The sequence below is a fragment of the Pleurodeles waltl genome, chromosome 4_1 (genome assembly GCF_031143425.1).
Source record: "Pleurodeles waltl isolate 20211129_DDA chromosome 4_1, aPleWal1.hap1.20221129, whole genome shotgun sequence".
NCBI lineage: Eukaryota > Metazoa > Chordata > Amphibia > Caudata > Salamandridae > Pleurodeles > Pleurodeles waltl.
Genome location: NC_090442.1, coordinates 609,337,485 through 609,362,438, shown reverse-complemented (window position 1 = coordinate 609,362,438; position 24,954 = coordinate 609,337,485). Strand labels below are relative to the sequence as shown.

At 41.0% G+C, this 24,954-nt stretch overlaps 1 long non-coding RNA gene across 2 annotated transcripts; it reads left to right on the top strand.

Moving 5' to 3' along the window:
* The first annotated feature begins 11,105 nt into the window (after nucleotides 1–11,105).
* LOC138287980 (uncharacterized) lies at nucleotides 11,106–24,755 on the top strand. Of its 2 annotated transcripts, none has more exons than XR_011202306.1 (3): nucleotides 11,106–11,265; nucleotides 16,960–17,532; nucleotides 23,763–24,755. It is a non-coding gene; the product is annotated as an uncharacterized lncRNA (long non-coding RNA). The 2 variants fall into 2 exon arrangements; XR_011202305.1 differs by having other exon boundaries at nucleotides 23,751–24,755.
* Nucleotides 24,756–24,954: the final 199 nt, after the last annotated feature.

The window sequence follows — 24,954 nt, the reverse complement described above, 5'->3', positions numbered from 1 at the left end:
GGACACTGCCATGTAGAAAAATCTACGAGACCTAGACACATCTGACACAAAATTCCTACCAGCCAGCATTGTTGCATCTATACCCATAAACATTCTGCCCCACTTGTCAGCCTAAAAATGTTTTTCTCTCAAACTGCTCTTTTGGACCCGCTTTGGTTCCCCCTCAATTTCTACATGTTTTTGGCTCTTCTCTGTCACATGCACTTGGCCCACCTACACAAGTGAGGTATCATTTTTATCGGGAGACTGAGGGGAACATTTGGTGGCTGGAAATTTGTGCTGGTGCAGTGATCCCACACAGAAATGTGGGGAAAATGTGGGTTTTTGTTTAGCTAAATTTGAGGTTTGCTGAGGAAACACTGGGGAATCCATGCAAGTCACACCTCGCTGGACTCCCTCGAGTGTATAGTTTTCAGAAATGTCTGGGTTTGGTAGGTTTCCTTAGATGGCTGCTGAGCCTAGGACCAAAAACGCAGGTGCCCCCAGCAAAAACAGGTAGTTTTGTATTTGATAATTTTGATGTGTCCACGTCGTGTTTTGGGGCATTTGCTGTCACGGGCACTAGGCCTACCTACACAAGTGAGGTTCCATTTTTATTGGGAGACGTAGGGCGGAATGCTGGGTGGAGGGAAATTTTGGCTCCTCACAGATTTCAGAACTTTCTATCACTGAAATGTGAGGAAAAATTGTTTTTTGCCAAATGTGGAGGTTTGCAAAGGATTCTGGGTAACAGAAGCTGGTGAGAGTGCCACAAGTTACCCCATACTGTGTTCCCCAAGGTGTCTAGTTTAAAAAAATGCAGAGGTTTGGTAGGTTTCCTTAGGCGCCGGCTGAGCTAGAGGCCAAAATCCACAGCTGTGCACTTTCCAAAAACATGTCAGATTTCAATGCAAAAATGTGATGTGTCCATGTTGCATTTCCTGTTGTGGGCATTAGGCCTACCCACACAAGCGAGGTACCATTTTTAGGGGGAGACTTGGGGAAACACAGAATAGAAGAACAAGAGTTATTGCCTCTTGTCTTTCTCTACATTTGTTTCTTACAAATGTAAGACAGTGTGTTAAAAAATACATATATTTGAGAAATGCCCTGTAATTCACATGCTAGGATGGGGAACCCAGAATTCTGAGATGTGTCAATAACCGCTGCTTCTTTTGTTGTGCCCATTTTGGAAATACAAAGGTTTCCTTAATACCTGTTTTTCGCTCTTTATATTTCACCAAATGAATTTCTGTATACTCAGTATACGATGAAAACCCATGGCAAGGTGCAGGTCCCTTATAGGCTCTGGGTACCTAGGGTTCTTGCTGAACTTACAGGCCTTATATATCCTCACAACCAAAAGAGTCCAGCAGACGTAATGATATATTGCTGTCAAAAATCTGCCATAGGTGGAAAAAGTTATAGAAGAAAACGTGGACAGAAATTGTTCTTTTTTTCACCTCTATTTCAATATTTTTTAATTTTAGCTGTTACTTTCTACAGGAAAACCTAGAAGAATCTACACAAATGCCCCCTCTGAATTTAGAATGTTTTCTAATTTTCAGAAATGTTTAGCTGTCCAGGATCCAGCATTGGTTCTGCACCCATTTCTGTCACTAACTGGAAGGAGGCTGAAAGCACAAAACATAGTAAAAATGGGGTATGTCCAGTAAAATGGAAAAATTGTGTTGAAAAATGTGCTTTTCTGATTCAAGTCTGCCTGTTCCTGAAAGCTGGGAAGATGGTGATTTTAGAACTGCAAATGCTTTGTTGATGCCATTTTCAGGGGAAAAAACTGATGCTTTCTTCTGAAGCCCTTTTTTTCCAATAAAAAGAAAAAAGAAATTTGAGCTTTATTTTGGCTAATTTCTTGTGCTGCGCAATGAGAACCTACAAACTCTGGGTGCCTCTAGAATCACTAGGATGTTGGAAAAAAGGACACAAATATGGCATGGGTAGCTGGACAAAAAGTTAGGAGGGCCTAAGCACGAACTGCTCCAAATAGCCAAAAAAAGGCTCAGCACCTGAGGGAAAAAGGCCTGGCAGCGAAGGGGTTAAAAACATATTAATATATATAAACATATACATAAACAATATATCCAAAATAAAACAAAACTATCAAAATAAATATTCAACATTATGAAATATACACTAATCAGCATTCACCATAAAAGGCAATGACTAAAGCCAAGAAAATTATACAATTAATTTAACTAGCAACAGAAAAGACACACAAAATGTTACTAGCAACTACACAAGCAAACTACAAAAGCTGCAAGATGACAATACTCTGCTGAAAACAGAAGTGAAAATTATTATATACAACTACCTTCTATTAATTAAATACCTTTACATTAATAAATAATTAACAAAATGATTTACTGCTTTTGTGTTGGAGACTGTAGATACTACAAAGAAATTATTACAATATTGAGACACTGCTAATCTACTGATAAACGACTGCAATCACATACCTTGCGCACATTACAACATCCCCAAAGGAAAACCTGAAAATAAAGAGTTCAATTATCAGCAAGAACACATTTGTGAGTATAAAATAGGAAACAAGCACCTATAGCAATATTATTTGTGTTATACATTTTTAAAGCTATAGTTATTATTATTATTACACTATTTTGAGATATGAGAGAAAGAGCAACTAAAAAGGCCACCAATAATGCCCCTTCTGTCCCTAGAAAACACCAAGATATCCAGATTCCTGAACACCTAACCACCACACATAATGAGGAACCCTTTCTCCTACATAATAACCTTAGCTATGATAAATATATATTATTTTCTACCACAGATACCTTATTAAAACTAAGCCAATCTCAAACATGGATGATAAATGGGATATTCAGAATGTGCCCCAAATCATTCACTCAGATAAACACAATGCGTGGTGAATAAAAATAGAAATATACAGTTCATATATGCTCTACTACCTAATAAGTAGCACTTACTACAAACTACTAAATCACCATAGAATTAAAACAAACCTCTCCCTACATAAAATAATAAGATTCTGAGCAAGCCATGATTCAAACTATCCTTAAATTGGACCCACACACAGCCATACAAGGCTTTTTTACAGCCTTTGTAACCAAAGCATTTGGAGACACCTCCAATACTCTGCACTAAGGGGCTCATTATGAGAACTTCGAATGGGGAGATTGCCGCCATACAGGCTACCTCCCCACTGACCACATTAAGAGTTTCCCACTAGGTCAGCAGCCGGAAACCTGCATTTCCACCCACTGGCCTAGCTGGAAACAGCCTACAGCAATGATGTAGAGTGCAGGGTGCACCAGCACCCTCGCAATGTTCACTGCAAAGCAGACAGCGAACAATGCGAGAGTGCTGGCCAGAGGGGCCAAGTGCATGGGCAGTGGGTCCCTTGCATCCATTTCCACCAGCATTTTCATGGCAGTGTTACCACCATGAAACCGCTGGCGGAGAAGGGTGTTGTAATCCCCAGGGCAGCACTGCTTGCAGCGACCGCCAGACTCGTAATGAGGCCCTAAGTTAGAATAACAGCCAATTTGCATTTGAAATTAAAAGAATGATAACACTAGCCTATGTCGGTGTCACAGAAGTAGCTAATCATTAAATCTTACTTCTAGAAAGTTCCTATTACTAACAAAACTAACATAAATTAAGTCCTCTAATGGTTTATTTTGAAGACATTTGAATTGGCAGACTGCACCGCTCTGGGCACAGATGCCAACCCAAATTCAAAATGTCAAGGTTGAATGTCTGCAACAGCCCCATGCTCAAGAAGCCAAAACCTACAACGCAGTAGAAGGATGACACAGTGCATTCCAATTCACAATACTCAGAACCAAACCTACACTCTACCAATTCATAGAAGCCCTACAAAAAGAACAAAGGTACCAACAATCATAAACAGAACAATGCGTAACAATAATTAAACCTAAAGCTAGCAAACAAACCAATAGAATTAAGACAAGCTACGCCCAAAAGGTAAAACTTTTCATTAACAACAAAAAAGTAAACTACTTAGAATCAATAGCCAAAACCCTATTATAAATTTCCGACATAGTGTTAGTATTGGAGTAATCAATGTCAATGCACACAACTATACATCCAACAAAGTTGCATCATCATTATTAAGTTCCCCTGTTGTGACCCTCCATCAACCCCGGCTACATGGTCAGGCAGGCCCTGAGACCTAGGCCCGAGGTTACTGACTGACAGGTCACAGATGGGGTGACACGTAGCTGGCAGACAAACTGCCAAACAGGAAATTTGGATCAAATCTCACAGATAGGTGCAGCAACATCACAATGGTCCGAGGAGACTGGCCCCAATAAAACACACAGTTCCGTAGGGATGTGTGCATTCCTAAAAGCATCATGGATGCCACATGTAGGTAGGAACACCTAGCCAATCAGAACACAGCACACACAGCACATGAGGCGACCACACGCCCCTCAGGCCAAACATCTGGACATGTACTTGCTGCCCCACATTGTGTCCACACAAGGTGCAGGCCCACCTACATCTCTTATCAAGGCCTTATTATGACTCCATAACCAAGAAAGGAATGCTATGGTACTCAGAGAAATGTATAATAACCCCACTCCAAACCAATGTATATAGATAGACAGTCCTCAGACCCCAGTTCTGTAACTGCTCACCCGGCCTTAATGTTTAACTAATCAAAGTGTTCCTGTTTTTCCAGATGCCTCTTGTCTTTTGTTTTTTAAGGTAAATTCATATTGGAGGACCAATAACACCCAGTAAACTAAATTAAAAATCCAAACTAGTGTAACTGAAATAATTTATAACTAAATATTAAACAAATTATTTTTATAGATTAGTCAAAAAATGTACAACTGATATTGCAAAGAAGACTGATGGATAAAATTAATATGTATATTAATTAGTGAAAAACGACAAAGTCAGATACCACTAAACTGATAATTACAAGTCAAATCAAATGTATACAATTACAAACAACACAAAAAATGTAATGGTAACTGTTGGAAATGTGGTCTCTAGTTGGCAGAGGTATACACCCTTGTCCAAGTAGGGACCACAATCCTAGTCAGGGTAAGTCACACACACTCCAAATTATCCTGTGCCCACCCTCTGTTAGCTTGGCACTGAGCAGTCTGGCTTAGCTTAGAAGGCAATGTGTAAAGTATTTGTGCCCTACATCATACAGTAACACAGTGAAAAGACCACAAAAATACACCACACAGTTTAAGAAAAATATTTGATATTTATCTGGTTAAATTAAGGTCAAAATGATAGATTCAATAAGCACAAGTTGAGAAATCACTTTTGCAAGGTTAAAACTTAGAAATCAACAGTTGTCTCTTGTTTGCACAAAGTACCTGGTCAAAATAGACCGCAGAGGAGGAGATGTGTGGAAAAATAGGGTGTGCGTCGGAATTTCTGGTGCAGCACAGACAATGTGTTGTTTCTTTCCACGCTGCAAGGGGCTTTGTGTTGATTCCCGGTGCGCAGTCTTGGTTCCTCACTGCTGTGAGGGGGATCTTTTTGACACCCTGGGACTATGCATGGAAATCCTTGGCGTGCCAGATGTGGTAAAAGCATTGCATTGATTCAGTATGGCGATGCATCAACATTTTCTGTCACACAGCAGGTGCTGCATTGATTCTTCACTCAGGAAGGCAGGCTGTGTAGTTTCTGTTTGGCTGTGCAACAATTTCTCGGTCGCACCACGGCTGTGCATCATTTCTGGCAGGCTGTGCGAAGATTTTCAGCGCACAAGGAGTTTCCTGAAGAGATTAACTCTTTTTGGCCCTGAGACTTCAGAAAACAGGAGGCAAGCTCAATCCAAGTCTTTGGAGAGCACCTCTCAGCAAAGTCAGAGGGCAGCAAGGCAGCAGGGCAACAGCAGTGCAGCAGTCCTTCTTAGCAAAGCAGTCCAGATGAGTCTTTTGGGAAGCCAGGCAGTTCCTCTAGACTGGTTGCAGGTTCAGGCTAGAAGTGTCTGACTTGGTGGTGTCAGAGACCCAGTTTATATTGCCAAAAATGCCTTTGAAGTGGGGGAGACTTCAAAGAGTGGTTTTGAAGTGCACAAGTTCCCCTTTCAGTGCAGGTCTGTCTGTCAGGGTCCCAGTAGGGGGTCCCATTGTGTGAGGGAAGGCCACTAGCCTTTGAAATGTAAGTGTCAGGCCCTCCACCATTCCAGCCCAGGAAGACCCATTCACTATGCAGATGAGTACAGGTGGGACTGAGTATCCTGTGTTTGTGGTTGTCTGGGTGAAATGCACAAGGAAGCTGTGAACTAGCCCAGCCCAGATGTTAATTGGAGATAGGCTGTAAGGCACAGATGTATTTTGAGTGCAGAGAAATTCTCACTTTCTAAAAGTGGTATTTCTAAAATAGTAATATAAAATCCAACTTCACCAATAAGCAGGATTTTCTATTGCCATTCTGGCCATACTAAATTTGACCTGCTTACCCCTTTCTAATCAGAATCTACCACTCTAACTGTATATGATGGTAGCCCTAATGTTATCCTATGAGCGGAGCAGGCCTCACAGTAGAGGAAAACAAATGTAGGAGTTTTCCACTACCAGGACATATAAAACACACATGTACATGTCCTGCCTTTCACCTACATAGCACCCTGCCCCGTGGGTTACCTATGGTCTACCTTAGGAAGGACTTATATGTAGAAAAAGGGGAGTTTAAAACTTGGCAACTACTTTTAAATGCCAAGTCGAAGTGGCACTGAAACTGCACACACAGGCCTTGCAATGGTAGACCTGAGACATGGTTAAGGGGCTACTTATGTCGGTGGCACAACCAGTGCTGCAGGCCCACTAGTAGCATTTAATTTACAGATCCTGGGCACATGTAGTGTACTTTTCTAGGTACTTATAAGTAAATAAGGTAACCCAGTGTTAGTCTATGGGAAAATATGCCTTACAGCAGTGAAAAATTACTTTAGGAATTTTTCATTGCCACGACCTGTAAAACCTAAGAACGCATTTCCTATGTTTGAAATACCATGAACCCTGCAATTAAAAGAAAAAAAACACAGCACAATCGCGCTTTGTAAAATGCAGTGTGATCGCGCTGCGATTGAAAACGGAAAACTGAGTGTGATTGCGCTAAGTGAACCCGAAGGGATCATGCTGCTGGGAAAATTAACAGATAAAGTAGTCCGGACCCCAGGCTCAAAACATCGAGCCTCGTATGTTTTTGGTAGTTTACAGGTGCTGTGTAGGCGGGCTAAACATCGGAAAAGGCATGACGTAGGCATGCCTTTCACAAATGAAAGCAAGCAGATTTTAAAGAGCAAGCCCAGGAACCAAAAGAGACTGATGTGACCTGGGCAGAGCGCTTTGTGCTCGCCCCTAAAAAGGAAGGAATAGACCTGAGACAGTTTATTACAGGGGGGAGGCAAAGGTTTTCGGCTGACTCTGCAGAGAGGCCAGGTCTAAGAAAGACTCTCTAGCATAGGTTTTCTTTTGTAACATATCTTCAAGGTTTGTCCACTTTCATGCAGGATTGCATTCATTCACAATTGTTCACTGTTGCTTATGTTGCTAGATTGTTCTGACACCTCCTGATTACATTGTCAGAAGGGCCAGAATCAATATTCATGTAGTGGATAAGTGGTTAATTAATGATAATGCTGTATGATGATTTTTAAATGCTTTTTCTGATTTGACAAACATGAATTTATTTGCTCACACCACAATGATTATACACTTCTCATGTCTTTCAAGGGAGAGATTTTTTATACAAACTGTTGATTCTGGGGGTGAGCCAGAGAATGAATTTTCCTGTGCTAGTAGGGATGCTGCTAAATTTCTTACTAATTTGAGACTTATATACCATTTCCCCGATTTTGTCACACTTCTGGAATAATATTCAGATGCATTGATGGCCTTTATGGCACACTAATTTTTACATAGCTTAGCAGTTTTGCATTCAATTATTCTATACTGTAACTTTTAAGTTTCATAAATGTTATATTTCCGCCCTAGAACGCACTTGTTGAGTCAGTCCTTTTTTTATTTACTGTGTTTTTATCTGCTGTTCCATATCTTAGGGACACATTGCCTCATGAAATTGAGGTTAGCACCATCCCTGATCCACTCAACCTATAGGCGTACTTTTGATTTGTTTTGTTTTGTAAAAATTTAGCTCTACAGCACACTCGCTGTGTTGCACTCATATTTAGATTAGTACTGCAGTACGCAATTCTCATTCTTCTTGACATATTTCTTGTTACAGACTCATTGTTGATTTGTAGTGGCATAGCTGCTTTCCATGTACGGAGTTTCTTCAAATGTCTTTTGTAGTGTTTTCCGCTCTCCTCTCAACCTTTATTTCTTCTCGAATCCACGTTTTTTTTTCTAGTGTGCATTTCTATTTTGAGCCCGTCTTATTTTTTCCTTTCCCTATAAATAAATGTACTTAACTGTAGGTATTTTGGTTGAAGTTTTACTTTTGTTCCTTGATTGTTGTAGATAGGGACAACATGTTTTTTATCTTTCTAAATGTGTTTTATTTCGATTTTGCCTTTAAAAAAATAGAATAAAAATTTGCTACAAGTTATTCAAACAAAACTTTTGATATTAGCAAGTGTGGACAAATGTGGTAATATGTATATATATATATACATATATTAATGCATGTATATAAAATAGGAGGAGGAAATACGTGTGATGCAGCATTAAAAGGCGAACAACTAAGCCATATCACAACTGTGTAGCTCATTGGTGAGGATTTATCCCAAGTTCTGTGTATAGTTCTAGAGGTCACATTTTCGAAAGATTAAACGAGTCAAGAGAGAGACACTAAAATGGTACAAGGTTTGCATGTGGGCGTCTTACAAGGGTGACACAAACACTTACATCGGTGCAATATAGTATACATACATACCATAATATATATGGATGTGGGAGAGAGGAGATATGTTTGACACTATGTAGTGGTACATCAGCATCAAGTGGAGGAAGGACTTTGCTTAAATGGAGATTTGATTCTAGACCTAAATTGCAGAAACTAAGATATTTTGGCATGGGTTCGAGACTATACTAAAGTTCTTTTAAGAAAGGCCAGCCCAGTCATTCCCTCACCTTCTTGCAAGAGTAGAGGTGAAAAACTGTGAAATAATTTGAAAAGTCTTTGAGCAAACACAGATTCAGCAGATTTGAGAAGTATTGTTTCTGTCTCGAAAAAGGCTCTTTTTATCAAAGTTGATTAACTTACTTGAGGGCATTAGTGTCGGATTGGAATACCACACGTTTAAGCAACGATGAGTGACAAACGTGATATTACTGCTGATTAATTATTGAAACAAGTGATTATCGGAATGTCTACATATTAATAAATAAACAGATTAGGATCAAGACAACTTCAACAAAATCTATAATATCTGATCAGTTTATTAGATGGTTGTGAAAGTGAGGCAGGTGAACCTAAGCTTTTGTCTGAGATAAAAAGGCATGTAAAATACAGAAAGGAAAACAAGTGATACTGAGAGAAAGAAAAAAACAAGGAAGAATTAAAAGACACATAAAGAACTTGCAGAAAGCGAAATGGGGAGAACCAACGTAAGGAAATGAAGGAGTAACAGACAAAGCAGTGGTAGAAAGAATAGACAGTGAGAAAGGGAGAAACAATTATAGTTATAAATGAAAAAATAAAACACGTCATAAAACAGGAAGGATAGTGTCCTTGTTACAGGCAAGTCGGAACAAAAATGTTTTTGATGCAAAAAGCTTTCATGGCATGTCGCAGAAGTTACAAATAATCTCAGTAAAAGGCAAAAACTATCTGAGCAAATGTGGGAAATCTTAAGAAATATACTGAGTTGGAAAACAAAACCCCAGCTGCTGTACAACGCACACAGTGACCCCTTTGTTGCAGAGGTCATGAACTTCACTGTATGAGATGGAAAAGTCAAACTTTCATCAGAGTTCACATTCCCTCACAACAAGACAGAAGTTTCCTCGGAGTTAAAGCTTTCCCCTGAACTACAAAGGGAGGCATACTTAAATATTTCATTACCTTTGAAAAACAGCAGCACTCTAATATTTTAAACGTTGGCTTCCCTAATGTGGATATAATTAAATATAATTGCCTCTGCCCCGTCAACCCCCTAGGGAACAGGTTTAGTCTTTCATGTTGCTAACACACCTTTAGTAAGCCTTTGAACAGGTTTAGCTACACTCTATGAGCATCGTTGTCGGTCAAAGAGAGAAAGTTTCACTGTCACAGCTAGTTACTGGGTCATCATAGGACCATGGAATAAAAAAGCTTAAACACAATATAAACTCACTGACATGGTGTTTTGCTGCTCCTACTAAATTGTGCAAACATAAATAAATAGCTGCAATCGTAATCATGCTAATTACACAAGACATAGCACTCGGAACCAATACGTAACAAGCATAGGCAAAACCAATAGATCTAGCCTTGGAAAGCTAATGTGGTGGTTAATTTGCTTTTTATGTTTTATTGCAAGTGTTGGTACGAAATTTAAAAAAAAAAAAAAAAAAAAAAGGTGTTCGTATTCTTGGACTGGGTTGCATTTTGACCTACCTCATTGATGTCACAAACTGCAACTCACTCTGGTGGTTATTACAGAAATGCTGGCCTGCTACGGTCAGCAGACCATTATGTCTGGTTTTGCCTCAAGCAAAGTTAAAAAAATTTAGGTCGAGCCTCAACAGCGCTTGCGCTGTCTCGTGAACTGTTGTATACAGTTTGTGGGCTAATAACCCACCCATTGGGTTTTTATTGGTAATTATGCTTGTCCCTTAAAAAACCTTACCTGCAATTGGAGAATTTCCCTTCTTTGTCCCTCCTTACCGTCCTTTGTTTCCTCCGATGGAGCAGCACCTGACTTCGCTATCATTCCGCTTTTGTCTTGATTCATTAATTTGACGGGGATCTATTTTTTTATTTTTCTGGATGCACAGGTTGTTGGCTGCTATTCCTTGTTTCTTTGCTTTACTGGAACCTAGACCCCTGTTGTGCCCCTCTCCCCTGCGTGCCTGCGGAGGTGCTTAATCTCCCCATGTCAATCCCCTCCTCCCCTGTGTCGATCCCCTCTGCCGACTCTGTTTTTCCTATTGTCTTAATAAACAGTTGTGTTTGCCTGCACCTTTAAATTGGAGCTGCGCTGATTGTGGATGATTCTTCGGTGAGTGCCAGAGTGTTTGCTGCACCCTTATTCCCTGCATGCCTGCAGGGGTTCTTAATCTCCTCGTGGCGATCCTCGAGGGTGAGGGCAACAGTCGTCCACCGCCCCAGCCGGTAGGGATTTACTTGTGCTGTGTTCGTTCTAAATGCGCTCAGCTGATGGCATTTTAATTTTCTCCCCACACACGGTATTTACCTTTTTGCATTGCATACGGTATGTCTCAGTGAGTGCGCTTAGCTGACGGCATGTTTTCTCTCACAGGTGATATTTACATGTTTGCGATCATTGCTGTCGCCCACCCCTCCCAGAGGCTCTTTTTCTACAGAATGATCTGCCCAGCACAGAAAGCAGTTTAACATTAAATAAAGATCTTCAGCCTCTTCAGACTTATTTCAGCATATTTTTTATTGTATTTTTTTATCTTTTTATTCTGTATAGTTAATTTTAACAAGTTAAAGGCTTCTTGTGCTTCTCTTAGCACTAGTTTTGCTGATTTACAAGGGCTATGTGGCTCAAACAAGAGTAAAACCAAAGCGGCTTTTGGCTCTTTTTTGCACAAACCAAAATTTCTTCAGCAATGTGGGTGGTCTCACCTAACGCTACCTTTGGCTGTCTAGGATGTATCTTAGCAAAGATCATAGTGACAGTTTTGATAAATATTTACATTAACATGTCTATTGTTCGGCTGCTTACCAAGCTCCTCTGCAGTCTATGTCCGCAAAGGTTTCTGAATACCGGCATACCCACAATGTTGTCTTAATTATGTAGTTCACTCCTTTACAATTTTATGATGTAATGAAGGACTAAAACATGCTTTTACACATTTAAAACCAATATTTTGTGCTGCTTCCAGGATTATCTTACTAGCCACAGAGGGTCACCCAAGTAAACCTAAGAGGTCTGGGTAGAAATTTTAACAAAACAACAAAGACCCCTTAGGGATCACTTATAATCAGAAATAATTCCAACATTCATATTAACATACGCAGCACTTAGGAGAACATCCTTTATTATTTAGACAAAATATACACTTTCTTCATATATATATACACACTATATACAATCCCCCATCATGACAAAAAAGAAAGAAAAACGACAGAACAAAGTGTTGATGAAAGAAGTGCTTGTGATTCAAGGAAGAAAGAAAAGAGGATAATAAATCTCCCATCACACCAATACAAAAAATACTTAAAAAGAAACTGTGTAAGAGCCTGTTGGTTGTTCCTTCTACTATATTGAATCACAATCTTATTTTAAACAGGATTAAATCCACGATGCGTCCTCCAACAAAATAAACCCCTCCCAGGGTGATTAGTGCATGTTACAAGCATTATTACCATTAACATTCTGAAAGTGGAAGTGAAGGAGAAACACTATTCCTTCTCGCAAGTAGAAGATGCTCAGGCATTTTTAGGGTCAAGCCTGCGAGTGCATGCGCTAGCGCATGCATCTTGCTTTCGAGACTCTGTTGTGTACAGTAAAGGGCTTGTAGCCCGCCCGTTACTTACCAATTGTTGGCTTGCGTGGCACTCTTCTTTACAGCCTTGTAATTGGTCACTGCAAGCCTGGCATCATATGCATTCTTGTCTGTAGAGCAGAGACAAAGCACTGATTGATTCAACTTAATCAGTGCCCATCCGCTGCTCCCAACATGATTAAGGTACTATTTTGTTCTTTTTAAATTCTAGTGCTCCTCAAACAGAAAGTTTGTGACTAGCAAAAATGTGGCCAGCAGGGCAAGCAAAATTGCAAAGTTTTATTTTCTGTAGCTAACTTTCTTTTACTTTGCCAAGTCGTCTTTTCTCACTTTGCACTCATGTTTTCTTTTGTTTTTGCTTGTGAGTGTTGTTCCCAATAGATGACAATTATTTTGTTCTAAATATTGCAAATGTTGCTTATGTGTAATTTCTGAAATTATGTTTTGTCTCGTAATTGTGCAGTACACCCCAATCCACTCGACTCCAATAAACCCACTTCAATCCACGCCAATCCACCACACCTCACCCCACTACAATCCACCCCACTACAATCCAAACCACTCACCCTAATCCAATCCTCCCAACCTATCCCAATCTAATCTGCCTCACTCCAGTTCTACCCACTCCAATCAAAAACAATCTGCACCACTCCAAAACAATGTGCCCCACTCGAATACAAAATAATCTGCTCCAATCTGCCCCACTCTAATACAAAACAATATGCCCTACTCCAATGGAAAACAATATGCCCCACTCCCATCTACCCCATTCCAATCTGCCCCACTCCAATCCAAAACAATCTGTCCCAATCTAAACAAAACCACCCTAATCTAATGTGCCCCACTGCAATTTAAAATAATCTGCCCACTCCAATCCAAAACAATCTGCCCCACTCCAATCTGCCCCATTCCAGTCTGCCCCATTCCAATCACAACCAATATGTACCATTCTAATCCGCCCCTGGCCATTCTGTCCTACCCCAATGCAAAACAATACACCCCACTCAAACCCACTCCCCCCATCATGACCCAATTCATCCCACTCCATTCCAATTCACGGCACTCAAATCCACCCCACTACCATCCAATCCACCCCACACCAACCCAATCAACCTCACTCCAATTCAATCAGCCCCACGGCAACCCACCCTAATACAATGTGCCCCACTCCAATCTGCCCCATTAAATCCAAAACAATCTGCTGCACTCCAATCCACCCCACTCCATTCCAAAACAATCTGCCCCACTCCAATTTGTTCATCTTCAATTCAAAACAACCTGCCCAACTTCAATCCATTTCAGTCTGCCCCACTCCAATCTCCCTTACTCTAATCTGGCCCATTGCAATCCAAAACAATCTGCCCCACTCCAAGCTGCTCCACTCCAACCTACCCCACTCCAACCTGCCCCATTCCACCCTGCCCCACTCCAATCCCAAACAACCCACTCCAATACAAAACAATCTGCCTCACTCCAATTCGCACCACTCCAATCCGATTCAACCCATTCCAATCCACCACAATCCACCCCACTCCAATCCAATCTAACCCACACAAATCAAATCCACCCCATACCAATCCAATCCACCCCAATTCAGCCCAGTCCAACCTACCCTACTCCAAATCAAATACTCTCACCCCATCCAATACACCCCTCTCACCCCAATCCACTCCACTCCAATCCGACCCATGCCAGTCCTGTTCACCTCACCCACTCCAATCCACCCCACTCCAGTACAATCCACCCCACTCCAGTCCAACCCACCCCACTCCAATCCATTCACACCACTCCAATCCATCCACACCACTCCATTCCAACTCGCCCTACTCCAAGTTAACCCACCCCACTCCAATCCAATCCAAACCACCCACTAAAATCAATTTCATCCCACTCCAATCCACCACACTCAAATCAAGTCCACTGCTACCCAATCCACCTTACTCCAATCCAATCCACCTGCACCACCACAGTCCACCCACTCCAATCCAATCCACTGTAATCCACCCCAGTCCAATCCAATCCAGTCCACATTAATCAACCCTACTGCAGTCCAATCCACCCTACTCCAAACCACATAAATCTACCCCATACCAATCCAATTCACCCCACTCCAATCCAATTCACCCACTCCAATCCAATCCAACACATTCTAAGCCAATCCACCTTATTCCTGTCCAATCCACCACAATCCATCCAATGCCAATCCACATCACCTCAATATAATCTACCCCATCCCACCCCAATCCAATCCACCCCACCCTGATGCACCCAGTCTGATCCGCCCCAAGCCAGTCCACCCCACCCAGCCCAACCCACTCTAGTCCACCTCACTCCAATCTGATTCACCCCAGACCAATCAAATCCACCTCACCTCATTGCCGTCCACCTCACTCCAATCCACCACATCCCTATCTGACCCACCCCCTCAATCCAATGCATCCCACTCAATCCAATACACCTCACTCCAATCCACCTCACCCTTCTCCAATCCTCCCCAATCCAGTCCACCGCATTCCAGTCTACCCCACTCTAGTACACCCCACTCCAATCCAATTCACCCCATGCCAATCCAATCCACCTCACCTAAATGCAGCCCATCCCACTCCAATCCACCCCAATCCAGTCCACCGCATTCCAGTCTACCCCACTCCAGTACACCCCACTTCAATCCAATTCACCCCATGCCAATCCAATCCACCTCACCTAAATGCAGCCCATCCCACTCCAATCCACCCCACTCTAATCCACTCTACCCTAATCCACCCCACCCCACTCCAAAGCAATCCCCCTCTAGTCCACGCCACCACACTCCAATCCACCCCCTTTCAATTTACTTCACCCCTCTCCAATTCACCCCATTCTACCACAATCCACCCCACTCCATCCCCGTTCAGTCCACTGTACTCCAATCCAATATGTTTAGTTTACCCCACTCCAATCCACCCCAAGCCAAGTGAATCCAATCCACTCCAATCCACTCCACTACAATTGTCAACACCCCACCACAATCAAATCCACCCCATCCCAGTTCACTCCATCCCACACCAAGCCAATCCATCCAACCCACCCTACTACAGTTAACCCCACTCAATCCAGTTCACCCCACAACAATCCAGATCAATTCACCTTGCTCCAATCCACTCTACTCCAATCCAATCCACCTCACCCCACTCCAATCCAATCAATCCCACTGCAGCTCACCCCACCCCTTTTCAATCCACCCCACTCAATCACCCCATTCCAATCAACCCCACCCCACCCACTCCAATCCACTCCACCCCACTCGCTCCAATCCACCCCACTCCAAACCACCCCACCCCACCTCACTTTAATCCACCCCACCCCACTCAAATCCACCTCACCCACTCCAATCCACTGCACTCTGTTCCAATCCATCCCTTCTATACCAACCCAATGCTCCCTACTCCTTCCCAGTTCAGTCCACCCCACTCCAATCGAATTCAACCAGCTCACTCCACCTCACTCCAATCCACACCACTCTAATCCAAACCACTCTCCAATCCAATTAAATCCACTCCACTCCAATCATATCCAGCCTCATCCAGTCCAATCCATCCCACTCCAATCCAGTGAATCCAGTCCACCTCAGTCCAAACCAATCCACCCCACTCCGACCCCATCACTCCAATCCAAATGGCCCACCCCAATCCAATCTAATGTACCTCACTCAAATCCATCTCAATCCAAACCACTCACCCCATTTCAATTAACTCCATTCAATTCACCCACACCACTTCGCCCCACTACACTCCAGTCAATCCACCCAACTCTACTGCAATCCAAACCATCCCACTACTTCAATCCACTCCAATTCCACTCCACTCTATTCCTCGCGACTCCACTTTACTCCACCCCACTCCACTCCACTCCACTTTTCGGCACTCTGCCACTGAACTACTGAACTCTACTCCCCTCTACTCAACTCTACAAAATTCTACTCCCACTACCCCACTCTTCGACACTCCAACAAATCCACTCTACGGAGCTCTACTTCCCCACTCCACTTTGGTACTCCACACCACTAACATTTAGCAATGCTAAACAGCAGCCACACTGGTGTACAACATGGCAAAACACATTGCCAAAGTTAATAGCTCTTGTTGGTAAGACTTCCAGGAAAGTTGGGGCAGACAGGAAATATTTTCTATGTTCATGACTCAGCATTCCACAGGATACTGAGGTTGGGCATATTGTATTTAAACGCTAGGGGCTTTTACTGTGGGAAGAGGGTCCAGAGGAAGGTGGGTTTCTGTTTCTCTTTTAAATGTTTATATTTCTCTGACATGGTCTCTCTTCTCCCCCCATTTAGGTCCGAATAGACCAAGAGTTCTGAATATTCCATGGTATTGGCTGGTGATAACTTCTATCAGAATCCAGGCTGAGTATATTTTACGATGTGTTTGGGAGCAGCTTCACAAGCTCTCTTAAATGAAATGTTCTTTTCTCATTTGATTTCACATTGATTTGTCCCATGCACTTCTTTTCACAATAAACAGACTTTAAACTACAAATATATCTTCCTGATTCTACAACCATGCTAATCACCATGGATGGCAAAACAACCAATACACAGAACCTGTAATTTTGAGAGATTTTCTAGATACAATGGACTCCACACCATGGACCAAACTGTGAACAACCACTTACATCTTCAGAAACAGCTGCACAGTGACAAGCACCAATTGACCAGTGGCTGCAGATATGAGAATAATCTGGAATTAAGGATAGGCAATCTGAAAAAGTAGGTCTACATCAGATTGTCAAATCAATGTGCAAATACTGAAACAGAAACAAGTCCATATCACCTTTGAAAGACGACTTTAGACATTAGCATGTGAGACTACAACTATTCCATGTTACTTCTTGCCTTGAATATTTGATGGTAAGCCTGTCTCATTGCCTGCACTATTTGGCTCACTGAAAGTAATACTGTTCAGTTTTGATGTGCAATCCCTCTACCTCCATAGTCTCTGACAACCTCCTCCCACAAAGACAGATGCATACCCCTGTAATTACATATTAGATGCACTAGATTGCACACCACATGGCACACAAAGCATGCCCCTTAGGCTTGTCACTTGATTGAACACAATGTAGCTGCAAGTGAGATAAGTTACCTTTGGTACCCTCTGTCCATCATCATAGTTCCCTCACTCTTTGGTGTTGCCTCACAGCCTTGGAGGTAGGCTCAGAGTTCACAGTAACCACTACCAGGGCCCATCTAAATGCCCCCCAGTATAGTGTGGCCACCACATATCCTTTCTCCCCTTAACTTCGCGCCTCCTACCAACCCCCTTTATAGTCCTGGCGTTGGTCAAGACCTTTTGATTTTTTAAAAAAAGACCTTTTGATTTTTTAACAAAACAGATGTTTAATATATTTAAGTAAAAGGGCTTACATCCATCTGTCTTTATCCACTTGTCTGTTGGAGTATCATTCGCATTTTACTTCTGCCCCCTACACCATGAGGCAGGGATCAACCCACTTCAGCCACTGCATAACTTCACTTTGAATGACATTATTTTGCGTTTTCACAAGGAGCACATCTCGCACACTATGTAGTTCTCTTCAGTGTCAGTGTTTTTTTTTACTTTATTACTTTTGCTTCGCCTTTGTGTTTAGAGTCTGAGATAGCAGGATGCTTTCAACCAGCTCTCTATGTTAAGCAGAGGGCACATTCCAGATTTATCAGTTTCTGTCTCCTGCTGCTGATGCTTTAAATTCCTTTTAGAGTGGTCTTTCTATTATTTGTCTGACTGCTGCTATTTCACAAAATACCAAAACTGTGCCCCTTTGAAACTATCCTTCATGAAGTTGTCATTTATTTCTTTTGTATACGTGCAATGAAGTGCATTATAACTTCACTCCTGTATGCCATACTAGTATGTATTTTAATTGAAAACTGCAGTTACATCTGTAAACCAATCTAGTCTGTATGTCAGTCTTGTATGGCCTAGTTGCTTTCTATAATCTTGTTTATTGTTCTCTTTGTAAAATCATTTAGTCTGTATCTCTTGCGTATATGACTGTCTAGATTGCTTTCAATGCTCTTGAATGACTTGATTATATAGACATTTAACTTTTATATTACTAATTTTAGCTCTGCTGTGTATTCCAGCTCCCTGTGCTATCTATCTATCTATCTATCTATCTATCTATCTATCTATCTATCTATCTATCTATCTATCTATCTATCTATCTATCTATCGATCTATGTATCTATCTATCTATCTTTGAAAATCTGTGTATGTATCTATCTATCTAGGCAACTATCTATATCTATGCAACCTTGTGTGTGGAAGGATCTATCTATCTATCTATCTATCTATCTATCTATCTATCTATCTATCTATCTATCTATCTTTGCAACACTACCTATCCTAATCTATATTTGCACTTCGTCTATCTTTGCGCTCTATCTTTGCAACTCTGTTTACCTATCCGTGCAACTTCATTTGTCTATCTATCTACCTGTCTATCTATCTCCGTGTCAGTCTTTCTGTCTGTCAATGTATGTCTGTACATACACATTTATCTATTTATCTATTTATCTATCTATCTATCTATCTGTCTAATCTATGTACAACTCTTTCTACCTTTCTTGGCATGCCTCCGTTTTTACCTATCTTTTCAACACTTTGTACTTATTTGTAATAGAGAATTACAAAAACATACTAAAAAGTATTAGCAAAGAGGCTGTCAGCCAAAGGCAGATACATTTTTCTTTAGGCCTGGTGTTATACAGTACCTTTTGATTGTACTTAATTTTTGTTTTCTAGTTATAGTTAGTTATAGGACTATTCAGCAAGACTTCTTCCATCAGTCTGTTATTGTGTCATTCATGTTTTTCTTCCGCTTACTCCACCATGTATCATGCGGCAATGAGCTAGTACCCGTCAACCACTGACTCACTACACTGTGAGTTACAGCACACTGCCCTTTCACAAGGAGTACATCTGCATACAGAGTAGTTCTCTTCTGCACCAGGGACTATTATGGTAATGTGTGCTTTATGCAGGCCAAAAATATATTTTTGCCTTCAACCAATTTTTTATAGATTGATGAGAGCCCAGCAGCTTCCCAACAAATAGGTTTTACTAAAACCACAACAGAACAAAACAAAAATTGGGACATCGAAAGGCTAGCGGCCAGCGCCAGACCTCTTGGCTTTGCCAATCAATCTACTTGATTTCCATTTTTCGTGTTTCTTGCTTTAACAACACTAAAACTCTGCTTCTCGTGAATCAGCATGCCACACACAACTTACCTGCACATTGACTGTGCAACATTGCACTGGTAAAATGGTGACGATCATATCTCTCAATGTTAACGGCTTATCATATTTTATTAAGAAAAATCCTTCACTATCTGAACAGAAAAGGTGCAGAAATCGCTCTTTTGCCGGAACCTCATTGGTCAGACTCTGATTGCTCAAGTGAAAAAAGAAAGGACTTGGTATCAGTTGTAGTCAGTAGTACTTGCAATATTGCAGCTGCATAGAGTCCAGACACCAGAATTTTCCCCTTTTATTTCAGGAGGCGCTCTCATTGATGCCACCCAAGGGACCAGGACCTGGGGGACTCCTCTTGAGGATTTTGACTTACTCCACTAGAGGCCAGCAGCAGGACTCAGGCAGGTCCAAGCAGGTCCAGTTGTAGCTGGTCTGCTGGCACTTGCAGGGAGGTCTCTGGAAGCTTGTATTGCCCCTGTAGCTCACACAGGTCAGTCAACTGATCTTTGATGTCATTCTGTGTAGCGTGGGATCAAGGCAAGCGGGTTAAATATTTCTTCAGACAGCAAGGCAGGCAGTTTTCTGAATCTTTCACAGGTCTAATAGTGTTCTGATGAGACGTGGTGTAGGACCTGCCTTTTATACCGGATGCCATCCTTTGTGTTGAGGAATTCCCTGACTTACCCCCAAAACTGGTTCTGGTCACTTCTTTCCATTCCCCTGGCTCTAAACTGTCTAGAATAACAAAGACAAGGGTAAGCAAGGTGTAAGGTTTCTTTATGTGTGCTGTGGGCAAGGTCTTTTTAAATGTTATCAGGGCAGGGTACAGCTCCTCCCCAGCTATCTTCTTTAGAATGTGGTAGAATACAGAACTGACTTTAGCAGACCACCATGTCTGTGATTGCTTTTAAATCAAGCAACCTTCTTTTTTAATGCAACCCTTAAAGGAAAATGGGATGCAGTTAAAAAAAATGAAAAGTATAAGTTTCATTTTTCAAGAGCAGACAGTGGTTCATGGGACCACTGCCTACTCTTCAAAATTGTTTCTGTCGACATTCACAAAGAAGTTTGCTAGCTGGTTACCACCTCCTTTCAGGTGTTGGTAAAATATCAATATTTGTCACTACATTTTGGCTGCAAAACATTAAAAAAATACCACCATGATTTAGTATTTGGAAGGAACACCCTAAACACGCCCCTTCCAAACAACAAATTGCAAGCCCAAATTTCTGTTTTGTAGCATTGCAGTTTGGTGTTTCTACATAAAAAAGCATTTTTGTAGTCAGAATCAGGCCGCTTGTAACCTGAAAAGTGCTTCATAATTCTGTCCCTTTGAGTTTTGTTTGCCCTGAGTAGTTTCCACTCTGTGTTGCACACCTAGGCCTGCCACATGAAATAGAATGCTGTTGAGGGTTTAAAAGTGTCGCAGTTATGGAAAAAAACACTACAACATCCCACCACCATATCCTGTACAACCACTTTTTGATGGTGAATGGCTGCCATAGGAAGTGAGGACCTCATTCACAAGAAACTGACGGATCGTCATCAATGCATCAGGTTTCATGCGCCATCCGCACATCTCCTAACTACGCCATGGATGCACTGTATTTACAGTACAGAGCTCCATGGCACACATTTTCACAGATGCATCAGAAATTTGGACCCATCTGTTGGTGCTAAAGTGACTCGTGCTGGAATTGGGTCATTAAACTAACGCAACTCCAGCAATGTGAAGAGAGTCCCATTGGAAAAAACCCTGCATCAATTTTACACCTGGTCTGAGCAGGCGGTAAAAGTTTGACACAGTGAAGTCATAGAGTGACACAGTGAAAAACTGTAAATTTCACTGTGTCAGTTCTACGTGGAGGTTTCCTTGTGAATGCCTACCTTGCATACATTATACCTGGCGCAGGTATAATGTGACACAGGGCTTTACCAACTGATGCATTGGACCTAATGCATCAGTTTGTAAATATGGAGCAGTGTAGTGCACTGCTATGTCCACCGCTGCATTAAATACAAATCACGCAGCTGCAGCGCTAGCAGCTTGCAAATGAGGCCCTGAGAGTAGGTGCTTTTTCTCTCTCTAACAAGCTAAAAAGAAGAAAATGAAAAGTAAAACCTATGTGCAGTACTGACTGTTTGAGAAAGTATGTTTTATTAGATAAAAACTGCTTAAGATAGGTTTGGTTCAGTTAGCATAACCAGGACGCCTGTGGCTACATTACGAAAAGTGCATGCTTAAATGTTGTGCACAAACATTTGCTTTCATTTGCTTTTCAGAAAATCTTAGAAAATCTTCTCCAGCCCTCGTTTGTCACTGTAGGTTTAAAGTAACATTTACTTGCTTCTGTAGTTGCTTCCACGGACCAAAGAATTGTGCTTCTGAAACGTTGCAAAATTATATGATGAAATCTCCAGTGCAATGTTGTTGTTATGAATATGCAGAAAAAGTCCATTGTGTAAAGCTTTGTTTCTTGTTTATTTCTTCGGTGCATTTTGTTAGTGTTCAATAAATTTAGGCCCAGATTTAAGAAGGCCTAGAGGCATTCTAGCGACACATTAGCAATATTTTTTTATGCCAATATGGAGTTAGATGGCCAAAAAAGGCACTAGTGCAGCGACACTTTTCATAAATATGCACCTAAATTTTCTAGTAAGAGTTTTGCAGATTAACAGTCTGTTTAGTTTAATGTTCAAGTAACATCTTAGTGCTACCTTTCTATTTAAAAGCATGTCACCAAATTGTATGCTGGGTTTGTCTGAAACATTATAAAGATATGCTACTTGGAGAGGAGCTAGCTCATTTATTTCAAACCTCATTCAGCTGTTGCATTAGAGAGGGCTAGATGCTGCGTGGTCTTTTTGTATTACTACTTGTTATTATTAATTTACCTATTTTCTACTGTGGCCATTTGTTTTTTCATAAACTAATATTGCTTTACTGCATATATTCATGAATTTGGCTTCTAATTGTAACTAACTTTCTCTCTGTAAGGACTAATTTGACAATTAAATAATTTTTATAAACTGATAATTGGAAGCTTAAATGTGCACATTTTCCTTAATGGTTTCGGTTGATTATTTGAGCCCAGGAATTATTCTTCCCCACAATGTGACCCTTCTTAATGCTATTTAACTTGAGTGTTATTAATTGCATGGTTTTACTCTGACTTTCAATGTCCCAACAGTTTTGAAGGCTGTTATGCTTAAAGTGTACTTGTAATAGAACAAAATGTAGCAAGCACACACAGCAAGGTTCTTCAGTTCTGGGAAATGGGGCCACACCTAGCTACCTCTCAACCACCCCACCTCAGCCATTTTCACAAAACACCCAGCAGCTGCTTGGCAGTCACCTTTTTCCTTGCCTTATGCAGAAACAGCAGGCCACCGCCTTCATCTCCTGTCTGCATAAAACACAACCTTACCAGACATATCTCCGCCCCTCACAATGACCCCATCCACATGGCATTGCCTGAAACCTCTGACATGTCTTATGATGAAGCAGAAAAAGAAAGGCTAACAAACATTCATATAACATGTAACAAAATCGTATAAGACAATGTGATTTTAGCAAAGAAAAATAATGTATGTAGAAAGGTTGCCCACGAAGTAGTTTGCCATTAGTATAAACAAGCTTAATTAATCCAGAAAAATCGACAATGTAGTAATCCGTCATAATTGCAGATGTATTTTATGATTTTCTCATTAAAACTGTTAAATGCTTAGCTTAAATTTAGTAGAGGCTTTGGCCTAGTTGCCCGGTCTCAATTTTAACTGCGTAGTTTTCACTTGTATTAACAAAGACGTGTTTTAAACCTTTAAAGGCTGTATTTTTCCAGTAGAATGACTAATATTCTTATCTCAAGGTTTCGTGCTAGGCAACTTTCATCCCCTTTGAAGCAAGATCAGTTTCTGCAGGTGCAGACAATAAAGACACTGATGCAGAATTAATTGGCAACTTTGTTGCTACTTGTGTTCCAAAACTCCAAGGACACCTTATGCATAGGTGAACATTAAGAGAAGGACACTATTCATTGGTTAAAGAGAAACCACCCCATGGACCCTCCAATGGAAGAACCTGAAGAATTTGGAACGTTTCTTATTTAATCCCACTGGACAAAGAGAAGTCAGCCATTTTCTTTGATGCCATTTTGAAGCCAGATTCAAGAAGCCATTTTGATGACACTTTGATGCTTTTTCTCTATCTCAGAGAGAGAGAGAGAGACTTTAAAGAATTCTCACCCTAGAGACTTTAACTTTAACTTTACTTTGCCTTGCCCATTCCATAACTTTTGTTCCCCCATTTTCCTTGCCGCTGCAAGGAAAACTTGCCTTAAACTTTGCCCCTTCAAGTTTGCCCCATGCTGATCGAACCGGTACCTGAAGGACGAAGACTTTCCTTGAATGCTGATTGTATTTGGTATTTATAAAAAGGATAAATGTACTATTCATTGTATTTTCCTTTTTAGGTACCAACTGCTTAATTTTGACAGAGCCTAAGCTAGAAGTTTTCTAAATTTATGTTGGTTAAATTAATTTTCGCATGAAGCCCCACATGCCAATGCTAATCAGAGGTTAGTTGAGATATTCATTTGATGCACCATGCTGAATTGAAATCTTGTTATGCTGACCAATGTATGTAATTAGTCAACTTCAATTACTCTTATTAGTAATTTGCATTGCTATAGCCGAGTGAATTATAATCCAAGTTTTGCGTAGATTGCGTTTCTTCCGTTTTTATGGACAGCTAGTAATGTTCGTATACGTATATAATTTGATTTTGAGACTTACTTATATTGTAATAGCTTTGTTAATATAGGGAAATAAACTCATTAACTTTTAATAAACAGGTGTGATTATTCATGACTGAAAGGTCATGGTGTGTCTAATTACTGATTTTTCTGTTTAATTAATTTGTTGATTGATTACTAATCGTGTATTGGTTATTGATTGTAAATGATTATTGATTATTGATTTGAGGGATCCGACAATTCTTTGGATGAGGAGAACTCAACCCGGTCAAAAGGTTCACCGACCTCCGGCGTGTCCAAGTATAAATAATTTATAAGA